Source organism: Macrobrachium nipponense, chromosome 19 (genome assembly GCF_015104395.2).
Source record: "Macrobrachium nipponense isolate FS-2020 chromosome 19, ASM1510439v2, whole genome shotgun sequence".
NCBI lineage: Eukaryota > Metazoa > Arthropoda > Malacostraca > Decapoda > Palaemonidae > Macrobrachium > Macrobrachium nipponense.
In genome coordinates, this window is record NC_061088.1 from 20,387,603 (window position 1) to 20,401,490 (window position 13,888).

Consider the following 13,888-nt stretch of genomic DNA (forward strand, 5'->3'; position numbering starts at 1 on the left):
CTTAAAGTCACTTTGTAGTTTTTATTTTTCCTTTAGCTTAATGACAATCTATATTTCTTATAATTATTAGGTTATTTTAGGCCATACTTTTAATATTGTAAAAATTAATTCTATTTATAGCCCTGAAGATGGGAAAGGATTCCCGAAACGTAGGTGTCAATAAAAAGAAGAAATAATCGTCAGTCTTCTCGCTGTCCTCTTCATTATTATTATTATTATTATTATTATTATTATTATTATTATTATTATTATTATTATTATTATTATTATTATATTATATTATATATATATATATATATCCATGTATATTATAAATATATATATATATATATATATATATATATATAATATATATATAATAATAATGAAGAGGACAGCGGAGAAGATGACGATCAATTCTTCTTTTATATATATATATATATATATTATATATATATATATATATATATACCAAATGGATTTTTAAGGAACTCCCAAAGTCAATTTACTCCAGCGAGATCGATCCCCGATGTGCTAGTTGGGCATAGTTGAAATTAGTGAGTCCCATGAATATATATGCTTATGTATATAAATATGAACATATATGCATGTATTTTATATATATATATATATAGATATTTATATATATAGATATATATATATATATATATATATATATATATATATATATATATTTATGTATATAATATATATAATGTATAGTATATGTGTATATATTTATGTGTATGTATGTGTATATATTTAAATTACCATGCTATTTGGAAGCTATAAACTGAAATAAGCCAATCATCAAGAGATTGATACATCTAAGAATTAAGCAAAATACTAGTTATTTAAAGAGGGGATATCTTTAATTCATCCGGGGACCTAGAAATTAAATAAACCTTCCTAGGAAAAACAATGTTGGACAATGTGGATGTACTCTTCATCAACCATCACTCAGTGTAGAATTGAAGAAAATGTCATGAAACAAGGCGTGATCCGACCTCCACCTTACTTGGGGCGCCTGTAAAAATGTATGGTCAAATAGAGCGTTGTTTCACCAACGAAAATTGAAATAAATACGCTATATTTTATATTAGAAATAATTTTTCTGTAGTGTTTAACATGCATGTTATTTTCTTTTACATTTTCATTGTAACAGATAAATCGTAAATATCCTATCATAAAATTCCTGTATCATTAATTGAACGCGAAATACCTTTTTTCAGACCTTTTTGGACTTTTCCATAGAGCTTTCCTAACAAACAAACACATCCCCAGCAAGTTTTGTAGGCTTACTCCCCGAGTAAGTGAAAATATTTGAATTGAACAGATAAAACGGAAAATTATCAATGACTCGAAATAAAGTGTATCGTTTGTTCTGCAAATACCATTTTGTTATTCAAGGAGTTATTTTCTTAAAAACGAGCAAAAAATGCGCCGAAGTTTCTTCGGCGTCAATCGAGTTTTCTGTACAGCGTATAATGAAGGCCACCGAAAATGGATCTGTCTTTCAGTGGTCTTGGTATGATTCTGTATAGCCGCTTGCCTTTGTGAAACTTTCAGCCACGGCCCGTTTGCGGCCTGTCCTATAGCGTTGCCGGACTCACGATCATGGCTAACTATAACCTTAAATGAAATAAAAACTGCTAGAGGGATGTCATTTTGTAGTTTTCTTTTACAGAAAACCAAAAAGACTGGGTACGTGTGACGGACACACTGTGGCACAAAAGGAAGAGAGAGAGAGAGAAAAAAAACTGACAATTCTCTCTCTCTCTCTCTCTCTCTCTCTCTCTCTCTCTCCTTCCTACAATCTCAAAGTTTTCTCGTTCCGGAGGAAAGCGATCTCATATACAGTACGTTTTTGAAGGGTAACTGACCTAACCTCACGAGACCCTCCTTCCCTCCCCACCACCCTCCAACCATCCCCGTCCCTCCCCTCCCTCCCCCCCTTTCCTTCCTCCCTCTCCCTGACGTTGCCATATCACGAATTCGTTGTTGGTAAACAATCCGGCGCATCCGTCATATCAGCTGCAAAGCGACTGCCATCCAGCGACCAAATATTTGCCAGTCCGCGAGAGTTGGTCCGCGTTTGACGAATTGTCAAATGCGCATTCATTTGTTAATGTTATTTTGGCCTAAGAGAGTAAATCGGTCATTCTATACTCTGTTTTTTTTTCATCTGTCCAGCCGCCTGTGGTGTTTTTGTATGGTAACACTGCGTCCCGGGCTCTAGATAGTTACGCTATGTGTAAGTTTTAGGTAAATAAAAGAATATCTGGGTGTACATTTGCAACTGAAAAGTGTTTTAATAATTTACTGTATGCGAATTACACCGTTAATATTCGAAATAGGATATTGTTCTAATCGTTGAATGTAAGTTGAATGTAACTATCTAAAGCCCGGACGCAGTGTTACCATACAAAAACACCACAGGCGGATGGACAGATGAAAAAAAACAGAGTATAGTTAGGCCATCTCGTTGCGAGTAATATATATAAAAAAAAGGAGGGGAAAAAAATAAAAAAGGAGGAAAAAAAAAGACAACGTGATCATCCATTGGCAAGACTCAATGGTGCATGACGAGGAGGGACCCGGGGCTTATCTCTCTCTCTCTCTCTCTCTCTCTCTCTCTCTCTCTCTCTCTCTCTCTCTCTCCGTAAACGATCACCCCTCCCCTGTTCATGGTAAAAAAAAGGCAAGAGACGAGAGAGGGGGCGGGGGAGGGGAGAGAGGAGCCTGGGGGTGTTAGAGATCAAAGGACATACCAATCTCCCGTTTTTCCCAAGTAAGAATAATCTAAGACTGACTATAATAATTCCTCTTTGTGACTTACGTATTATCTTTGCATTTTGTTGCTCGATTATTATTCACATGCTCCGTTCCCAACTTTCAATGTGAAAACAATTTTATTTTTAATATATTCAGACTATGTACTGTCGAGAAGGGAGGGTTTCCTATCATCTTTCGGTCTTGACTTTTGTTTATCCTGTTTTAGACCTTCTTTCCAACAGCTCTTTGCTTCTTTGGAGCTGCTATTTTGTCTGAACTACAAAAGATTAGTGCAAACATGTGTTTATGTATGTAGTATGTATGCATGTACTATGATCTCCAATACTTTGGCGATGATTTTTGCTTATATATTTTTATACACAAGGGGGCGACTATTCACTCTATGAAGATATTAACGTTGTACCCGTAAATCATTCACTGATAACATATTGAATATATTTGTAAGATCAGGGGTCAGTTGCTGGGATACTTTTAATCGATCGATATTATCTAATCCTAACTTTAATTTCTATTATATTTTATTCTTGAAGTTTGCATTTTTTTTAATGCACGATTATTTTCTTTCCGTACCTGTAAGCATATTTAGTCCTATTGTGTCTTTCAAATACAATAATTGTGTCCCTCCCTATAAATATTTTGCCGTCTCCGTGGTTTTTCTATGCATTAAATGCAAAGTGTTGTTGCATGTATATATATGTATTTATATGTATATATTGTGTACACACACATACACGGATATATATATATATATATATATATATATATATATATATATATATATATATATATATATATATATATATATATATACACGCCAACTCGTTCAAACGCTTATATATTTTATCTTAATCGAAATATTTCATTTCCCAGTGTATGCACATTTTTTTTTTTTTTTTGCAATTTTGCTATTTTTAACACAAGGTGTGCTAATGGATGTATACACGCAGGCCCTCAATTTCGTATTTTTCGTGTTTCAGTATTTAAATTTTGCTTTCGTATAATGCGTGCCCATTTTTTTTTAATTGGGTGGGCATTATTTGATAAGGGTTATCATCCGTACCCAGTCACGCCTCCCTGGAATCTTCAATATTCCAGCCCATGGCTGCATTGGTACACTAAGTAGATAACTTGAGCTTTAGACTTAAAGTGGAAGAATCTTATGTGATGACTCTTATTTGTTATTGAGAAAAATACAGGGTGTCCATAAAGTCCCAGGGTCATTACAAGTATTTATTGCTCAGAAACCATGTAACACAAAGTAATGCAGTTTGTGTAGGATGTTCTACATTTCCTCAAGTTTACATTCAGAGCACTTCATTCGACAAAAAACTACATTACTGTATGTTATATGGTTTCTGAGCAATAAATACTTGTAATGGTGCTGGAACTTTATGGACACCCTGTATATTGTTTAAAATTGAAACATATTTAGTGATTGATTAAACTTTAAATATATCATTTTTACTATAGACTCATAAAAATCATATATTTAATGTTTAATATTTTAGCGGAATTTTTTGTGCAGATTCGGGGAATATATTATATTTCGGCCAGAATTCGAACACCCAAAACCGGATAAGGTTAAACACAAAATAAAAAAACATTTCCATTCGCTTTCAAGGACGAGCTCGAATCGTCTTGGAAGATATATAGTCCCTCTCGCGGTGCACTGTAGGCATTACTCAAGGTTCTTTGCAACGTCCCTACGGCTTCTAGCTTCAAGCCCTTTCATACCTTTTTACCGTAACTCCGTTCATATTCTCTTTCTTCCATCTTACTTTCCACCCTCTTCTAACGATTGTCTCATAGTGCAACTGCTTTGAGGTTTTCCTCTCTTACGCCTTTCAAACATTTTTACTCTGTTTCCCTTTCCGAGTTGAATGACCTCATAGGTCCCAATGCTTGACCTTTGGCTTTTACTTTCAGTTCCCTTTCTTGGCTGAATGACCTCATATGTCCCAGTGCTTGATCTTTGGCATAAATTTTATATTCCATTCCATTCCATGAATTTTCTTTTTTTGCCATTTATGTTCATGGCTTTAATTTCTTTTGATTTAATCCTATTCATTATTTGAGAATGTATGTGATTAAAAAAACAGTGATTAAAAGCTAAGTTCCTTATTTTTCAAACATGGTCATAACATGGAAAATATAGATCGTATCCATAACTCGATTCTTGTTCCTTTATTCTGTCTCACTTACTTTCCTGTTTTATATCTGTGTTTTTAAAGTGTGTGGGTTTTAGCCAGTTTCTTATCTTACTCATTTTATCTGTATAATTCGAGTCCTACTCCCATTGGGAAAGCAGGACAGAAGATAACGGACAGATAAGGCAAAATATAGACCAGCGCTTCTGTCTTCTTCGTAATAGATATAGTAAAGAAAACGAAAGATACCGTCGAGCTTTTCATTCCTATTGCATCATTTCCTCTCCGCTGCTTTAGAAATGACGTTCCTTAAAAACCAGTATTATTGTTATTATTATTTTTTTTCAAATACCTCAGCTTTCAAGGGGAATGCAAATGCTTCCCAACAAGCAACTACTCGCAGTCTTGATGAACCTCTCTTCGGGAACGGTCCCAAAAAAGATTGATGTGAGGTGCTCCTTCCCAAGCTTATAGTAACATCACAAGGGGACCCCTGACTCTTCATCCACATATGACATCTAAATTGCCTGTCCATAGGATTGTGTACTGACCTAACAGAAACAATAATAAATTAATTGATAAGCATCCCGCTAAGCACCTCAGTGGCGTGGTCGGTTTGGTCTTGGCCTGCCACCTCGGTGGCCGCGAGTTCAATTCTCGGGCATTCCATTGAGGGGTCAGAGATGTGTATTTCTGGTGATAGAAGTTCACTCTCGACGTGGTTCGGAAGTCACGTAAAGCCGTTGGTCCAGTTGCTGAATAACCGCTGGTTCCATGCAACGTCAAAACACCCTACAAACAACAAACAAACATCTTGCTAATTCAGATAATCACATTGAACAATAGTGTATCATGGCATTTTAATAGGGCTGTTGAAACGGCTCTCCTGCGTCAGAATAAGACTTAACTAAGACCATATAGACAACGCTACTCATTCCTTTTTTTTTTATTTACGTGTGTTTCTAGAAAGCATACTTTAAGTCACAGATATTACAGATAACATAAATACCAATATAAACAACGTTCTTCTGTCTCAATTCTTATTCTGTTCAACATTAAACCTTTTCTCTTTATAGAGCTGGCTCCAGAAAAAATCAACGCAGTAGTCACTTCTATATTCATACTTTAGCCTCTGAATCATGGATGAAACGCCTGTGCAGTATAACAGCATTAGCCGCTTCATGCACACTAGGCTCATCAGCAATGTAACGAGCCGCCCTACAAATTGCGCCATTCGCTCTGTAACTTGCGCCCATTCTACAATTTCTTAATTTACCATCTCTTCAACCCTCTAGATCAAGGGTTCTTAACAGGGGGTATCCATGCCCCTTGAGGAGTATGAGAACCACATGCTGGGGATATGGGACCTGATCTCTGGATATTTGTATATATTTGATTTTAATGTGTCAATTATACAAGGGTACATTTTGTAAATCAACTATATGAAATTATAAATACTTTTGATTTTCTTGTAAGTTCTGTTCCTAGCTATATTCATACTTAAATTCTGTATTAAACTATGTATATTAAGTTATACTGTCAACAAATAGGACCTAAGTGGACCCTCTATTCTTTCCACATCACCGTAGGGAGGTAGTGCCGTCAGTGCACCTCATGGGGTGCACTGTAGGCATTACTAAAGGTTCTGTGCAGTGTGGCTTCGGCCCCTAGCTGCAACCCCTTTCGCTCCTTTTACTGCACCTCCTTTCATATTCTCTTTCTTCCATCTTACTTTCCACCCTCTCCTAACAATAATATAGGGCATCTGCGAAGGTTTCCTTCTCTTACGTCTTTCAGACCTTTTACTGTCAATTTACGTTCCAGCGCTGAATGACGTCATAGGTCCCAGTGCTTGGGCTTTGGCCTAAATTCTGTGATGCATGCGGTCTTTTATTCTATATTTTTTATTCACTTCTGCTCCTCTCGTATTTCTCACCTTGTCAGTGTTTATTCATTTGCATTCTTTAACATTAAGACTTCACCTTTTGCGTTTTTAGTTCTCCTTTTCCTTTATTTTTTTTTAGAAAGTATGATATTTAAAACTTTAATAAAAAGAATAACCCGTATTTTTAACCTATTATCAAAACAAATTTTTTTTTATTTGGCACTATTTTTTCCCATTTCCTTTCGTCTCAGTTTACCTGTTTTCTGAGCCTTATCCCTTTCAGAAATTATGACAATAAAGAAAAGATTGCTGGGAAAAAGTCTCTATCACGAGAGTATATGTAATGTTCTAAGAGGTCCAGAATAATAAAAAATGTTGCGAGTTCGTGTATAATTTAAAAACCATTTACAAAGCTTTCGAACCTTTCCCAGGGAAGGGTTCAAAAGCTTTGTAAATGGTTTTTAAATCATATACGAACTCGCAACATTTTTAATTATTGTGGACCTCCTAGATCAAAAAAGAAAAGATTATTGGAAGTAAAGATATTATCGATTGGTGTGCCACATATCACAAGTGTAGTAAAACACGGAAAAGAAAGCTTCACTCTGTTTTAAACAGTATGACACTGAAAGCAAAATGAACGTTATTATTCACTACTGTTTGTTCCTCCTTTATTCCTGTAAAAGAAAACTGTTGTGCCGGCTTCGTCTATCCGTCCGCCCTCAGATCTTAAAAACTACTGAGGCTAGAGAGCTGCAAATTAGTATGGTGATCATCCACCCTCCAATCATCAAACATACCCAATTGCAACCCTCTGACCTCAGTAGTTTTTATTTTATTCAAGTTTAAAGTTAGCCAAAATCGTACTTCTGACAGCGCTTATCTTCAACGTGGGCCACCACCGAAGCATAGTTGAGTTTCATGGGCCGTGGCTGAGACCACCACCGGACAGAAAGCGCCTCGGTGGCGTCGTGGTCGGTATGGTGTATGTGTGCCACCTCGGTAGCCACGAGTTCGATCATGGAACGTAAAAACACCATGCAAACAAAAACCACCGGACAGAAAATTCTTGGGCTCATATTTTACAGGTTTTATCACATTTCCTTTCAGTGTGTCTTATGTTTCAGGGAACGAACTGACCGACTAATGAGGGAAATTTACCCATTATGGGAATCAGCCAGGGTTGGCAATGTTTAAATCAAACTGATTTAATCAATTGATTAAATCATTGATTTTTTTCATTTTAAAAATCATGTTTTTTATTTTTTTATTTTATTTATTTTTTTTTTTTTTTTTGAAAGCAAACAAATGGAAAAAAATGGGTTGGAGGTTGATAAAAACTTGAGCATCTATTTATTTGGATATAAAAAAATTGCAAGTACATACTTTAGGCCAGAACTTGAAACCTAAAAGATGAATCAATAGTAATTCTGTCATAAAATACATTTTGAGGGAAAAAAAGGATTGAAAAAACATGTAACAAATCAAAAAAAAAAAAAAATCAAAAAAAAAAAAATAAATAAAATAAAATAAAAATAAATAAAATAAAAAATAAAATAAATCAGTGATTGTTTTATTTTTAGTTTTTTTTTTTATTTAAACCACCAACCCTGGAATTAACAAAATCTCCTTTAGCCGTTTACGTATAGTTTATACACGAGTGTATGATAAGCTGGCCCTTCCAGAGGCAAAATTCTAATTAAAACCAAAGATCGTGATTTTTTTTTTGTCTTATCTTAAACACCACACGGAAAGCTTTACTCTCTTTGCTGTTATCATTATCCTTCTGTATAGAGAGCTTCACTCTTTTCCCCCGTTTTCTTTATCACTCTCTAAATCTATATAGAGAACAGGTATAGAAAACTGGACCAAAGACAAAAATAACATATGTAAGTTTTTCCATCGTCCTCGTAACACAAGACATACTGAAGAAGAACGTATAGAGACGGCCGTTATTCTTATCCGTCCCCTCTCTCTCTCTCTCTCTCTCTCTCTCTCTCTCTCTCTCTCTCTCTCTCATGCTATACGTCTTTCGAACGTTGCGTCACCTCCTTCCTTCCTTCCTTCCTTCCTCCTGGAGGACTTCTTTTCCTCCTCCTCCTCCTCCTCCTCCTCCTCCTCCGTCAAAGCTCCTTCTTTCAGGGAATAAAGCGCCCATTCCTCGACGCAGCGGAAATGTTTCTGGGGAGTCAAGCTGCGAAATTAATATAAAATTCATGGCGTGTAACTCCGACCAGAATGAAGATTAACGTGATTACGGCCATCTCCGAGGTGCGCTCCATTGTTGTCAATGATATCGGAAAATTGAGATGTGCTTCGCCGAATCCCTTATACACCGGGAGGAGGAAAAATGGAGAGAGAGAGAGAGAGAGAGAGAGAGAGAGAGAGAGAGAGAGAGAGAGAGAGAGAGAGAGACAGCATTATGGCGTAAGATAATAATCTTCTTTTTTAAGTGATTAACAAGAAGAGAGGTAGAGAGAAAAGGATGATGATATTGATAAAGGAAATGTGTACATAATGAAGTGCTATTACATTTGGTCTAATAGAAAAGAAGAGAGAGAGAGAGAGAGAGAGAGAGAGAGAGAGAGAGAGAGAGAGAGAGAGAGAGAGAGAGAGATAATCAAACGCTTTTCTTCTTCCTCTTTGCGTGAATAATATGAAAAAGGATTAAGCGGAGAGAAAATAATAATGATGAAGGAAATAGTATGTGAATAATGAAGTTCTATCACATATGGAGTAATTTTATAGGAGAGAGAGAGAGAGAGAGAGAGAGAGAGAGAGAGAGAGAGAGAGAGAGAGAACGATTATGAGAATGATTAAAGAACCATAGAAACTTAAAGGTACAAAAGAATGACTTAGGAAATAAACCTTTAGTACAGCAAAGGATTTGATTCCAATACTATATATATAAGTATATATATATATATATATATTATATATATATAGATATATATATATATATATATATATATATATATATATATATATATATCCTACTATTGGTTCGTTAAGGTACAGAACCTTTTCAGTATCACCGAACACTTTCATACGCTTGTAAAATATTATATAGACCCATTATATAAAGGTGAATGACGCAGCGTACATAAGAAGGGTAAAGTAGTAGTATGTCTAATTTTTTTTTTTTTTATTTTCCTTACTTATATATTCAAAACCTGGAAAGTAATTTTGAAAGAAGAGCAAATCTAATATGCCAGAGAGTACATGCAACCTCTTCTGTATAAGGCTATTGACTCAAATCGAAATGGAATGGAACGTGACATTTAAGCTAAGGCCAAGCGCTGGGACCTATGAGATCATTCACCACTGAAAGGGACAATGAGAGTAGAAAGGTTTGAAAGGTGTAAGGGGAGGGAAACCCCAAAGCAGCTGCACTACGAAACGGTTATGAGGACAGGGTGGAATGTCAGATGGAAAAAAGAAAATATAAACGGAGCTACAGTAAAAGGAATGAAAGGTAAATCAATTAGAAACTGTTGAAAGGTGTTGTTATGTATATATAAACCCCGTTCACAGATTTGATATCAGTATCTATTGATTGTTTGTATGGTGTTTTTACGTTGCTTGGAACCAGTGGTTATTCAGCAACGGGACCAACGGCTTTACGTGACTTCCGAACCACGTCGAGAGTGAACTTCTATCACCAGAAATACACTTCTCTAACCCCTCAGTGGAATGCCCGAGAATCGAACTCGCGGCCGCCACCGAGATGGCAGGCCAAGACCATACCGATTACGCCACTGAGGCGCCATCAGTATCTATTGAACTGTTCAGAAATAGGTAATAACACAAAGATAACGCCTGGTTTTCGTACCTCCGTAACTTCTATGGACGTAACAATTCTAAAAATCACTAAAGTTAATTAACTTGAAAATAAATAATTCGCCTTTTTTTTCTTATCAATTACAGCATCGGTACACTGAACGTACTCTAGTAGATTCACATCAACCGTGCATCTGATGTCTAGGCCAGTCCCTTACGACGCTCCTGATTGGCTATTGATAAGCCAATCACAGGGCTGGAAACTCTCAGTCTCTCGAGAGAGTTCACATAGGCATGATGTATGTTCCACCTCTCCTGGAGAGAGTTCACATAGGCATGATGTATGTTCCACCTCTCCTGAGGGATGCGTCTTTCAAAAGTATCCTTCAAGATAGGTGGAACATACATCCTGCTTACGTGAAGTCTCGAGAGAGACAGAGTTTCCAGCCCTGTGATTGGCTTATCAACAGCCAATCAGGAACGTCGTAAGGGACCGGCCTGGACATCAAATGCACGGTTGATGTGAATCTACTATACCTGTCTTTCAGTTCTTCTCAGTTTCGAAGATTGAAATGCAAAGTGATTGATAGAGAGATACTTTTCGGATTGAAGATGTTATGATTGATAAGAAAATCTTTATTATTTTTTTCCAAGTTCATAACATTAATAGAAAGGAAAGCACGTCTTCACTAAAATCACGGTGAACCTTGCGATCACGCTATATGCTGTAGAATAGAATAGAATATAGAATTTAACCAAAGGCCAAGCGCTAGGACATATGAGGTCATTCAGTGCTGAAACAGAGTAAAACGGATTAAAAAAATGTAACAGGAAGAAAACCTCTCGGTGGCTATATTAAAAAATTGTACAAAAGTTGTAAAAGTAAGAAGACAGAAAAAGATCATGAAAAGAAGTACAGTGATAGGAACGAAAGGGGTTGCAACTAGGGGCCGAAGGGACGCTTCAAAGATAATGAAATAATGCCTACAGTGCACCGCATGAGGTTCACTGGGCGGCATTACGGGGACTGTGTGGTGTAACCCAAAGAATCTCAGCTTTTAAAACTGTTCTATGTTATGTTTAGTAAAAGAGATAACGGAGTTCTCGAGATTGTTCGTTTGTGTTTACCTGGCGTCACATCATTGCAGGTCAGTGACGCTGGATGACGCGTGGAAGTGTTGTGTAAACATTCCGTGCATCTGTTGCTTCAGATTGCTAAATCTCCTACTTACAAAAGTTGAGGGTAAGTAGCTCACTTGTACCGCTATTACAATTGCAACTCTCTCTCTCTCTCTCTCTCTCTCTCTCTCTCTCTCTCACACACCACACACACACACACACACACACACACACACACACATATATATATATATATATATATATATATATAATATATATATATATATATATATATGTGTGTGTTGTGGGTGTGTGGATATAGATATATATATATATATATAATATATATTATATATATATATATATAAAATATATATATGCAGGCCTAGACATGAGAGACATTGATTGATTTGTTAATTCTTACTGGCGTCGCAACGACGAGGTTATTGACGCCGTACATGAGAGAGAGAGAGAGAGAGAGTAATCTAAAGCGATGTTCTTTAAGCACGGGGCAAATTCTTATAATAAAATCACTGAAAACCTAACATTTATTAGGGTACGCGAGCGCCTACGGGCTACATTAATAAGGTCACGCCATCATTGTGATAGAGTAACCACAACAACGTACTTACGCAATAACCTACCATCTGGTCATTACCTATCCGCCAGTCTTTGATGCTTCATTATTAATAGTCCTAATGACCTCTTTAACTTCTCTATTTACCAATATTTTTGGAAACGCTTTCCTTCGAAAGCCTTTGAAGTCCAAAAGGAAACGGAGGAAGTCATTCTCATTCATATGTGGGGTTGGAACCTTCTTCAGAGTGATTTCAGAAGCTATCAGAACGCGAGTCTTTTATTTTTTCTTCTTCTTTTTTTTAGCTAGTCCTCATTTGGTCACTCAGACAGACACCTTTTCATTTAAATGTTATATTTCATAGTTTTCTTGAGTGACATTTATACTGTAGGCCGTAACTCCCTTTACAAAGCTATCAGGAAGGAATATAGAATTTAGGCCAAAGGCCAAGCGTTGGGACCTATGAGGTCATTCAGCGCTGAGAAGGAAATTGTCATTAAGAAGGTTTGCAAGGTATAACAGGAGGAAAACCTCTCAGTTGCACTATGAAACATTTGTTAGGAGTGGGTGGAAAGTAAGATGGAAGAAAGAGAATTTGAACGGAGGTACAGTAAAAGGAATGAAAAGGATTATTGCAGCTAGGGGGCCGAAGGGACGCTGCAAAGAACGTTAAGTAACTGCTTGTGCCACGGTTTCAAAAGACCTCTTTCCAGTATACCTTTGGTGCATTTTGGCTTCAGAAATATGTTCATTCATTCTAGGGGGGGAGGGGGTCTGCTTTTTTTTCGTGAAATGCGTCCGGATCGTATATTTTTCACATTCAGCTCTTGTTTTAATAGATAGCCAGTGGAGCGTGACTGATAAATACCTGACCATACAATAATGGGATTTATTTATTGTTAGTTTGGCTGCCTTATCAATTAAACATTTTAACCTTTTCATTATCATTTGATAGCGACTGATAAACTGATCTATTCTTGTTAGTGTAACGTTATATACAAAAGCCATCAAAAAGAAATGTTTAAATTTCATACATAATAATATGTATGGACATATACCATTAAAATAAATACTGGATCTGTGGAACTCATGCCTTTTCAAAAGCCAGATTGTTAACTTTTTGGGCATTTTATCAATTTCTTTACTCCGGCCTCTGTAGCTGCCATATTCAGTAAGATAAACTCTTTTTGTGTAGCTTTGTTGTGATTACCATTACCGTATCATCAGGCTTTGTTTCCTCCTCATTCCATATTTCGCAAAACAGTCTAGTATCTTGTTCATTTTTGGGCATTTTGTCAATTTCCTTTCTGCGGCCTCTGTAGCTGCCAAATTCAGTAAGATCGCCTTTTTTTGTGTAGCTTTGTTGTGATTACCAATACCGTATCACCAGGGTTTGTTTCCGCCTCATTCCATATTTCGCAAAACAGTCTAGGTAGTATGTGTGTATATGAGTTGTCTTTTCAGTTTCAGCCAAAATCATTCCTGCGTATAGACTATTATATAACCTGATGTCTTCCACCCCTTAGTTTGTGCACTATTGGTTCCACTTCAAAAATTTCTTAATTATTGATTTCACTTCGAAAACTGTGAATTCATTCATGAGCA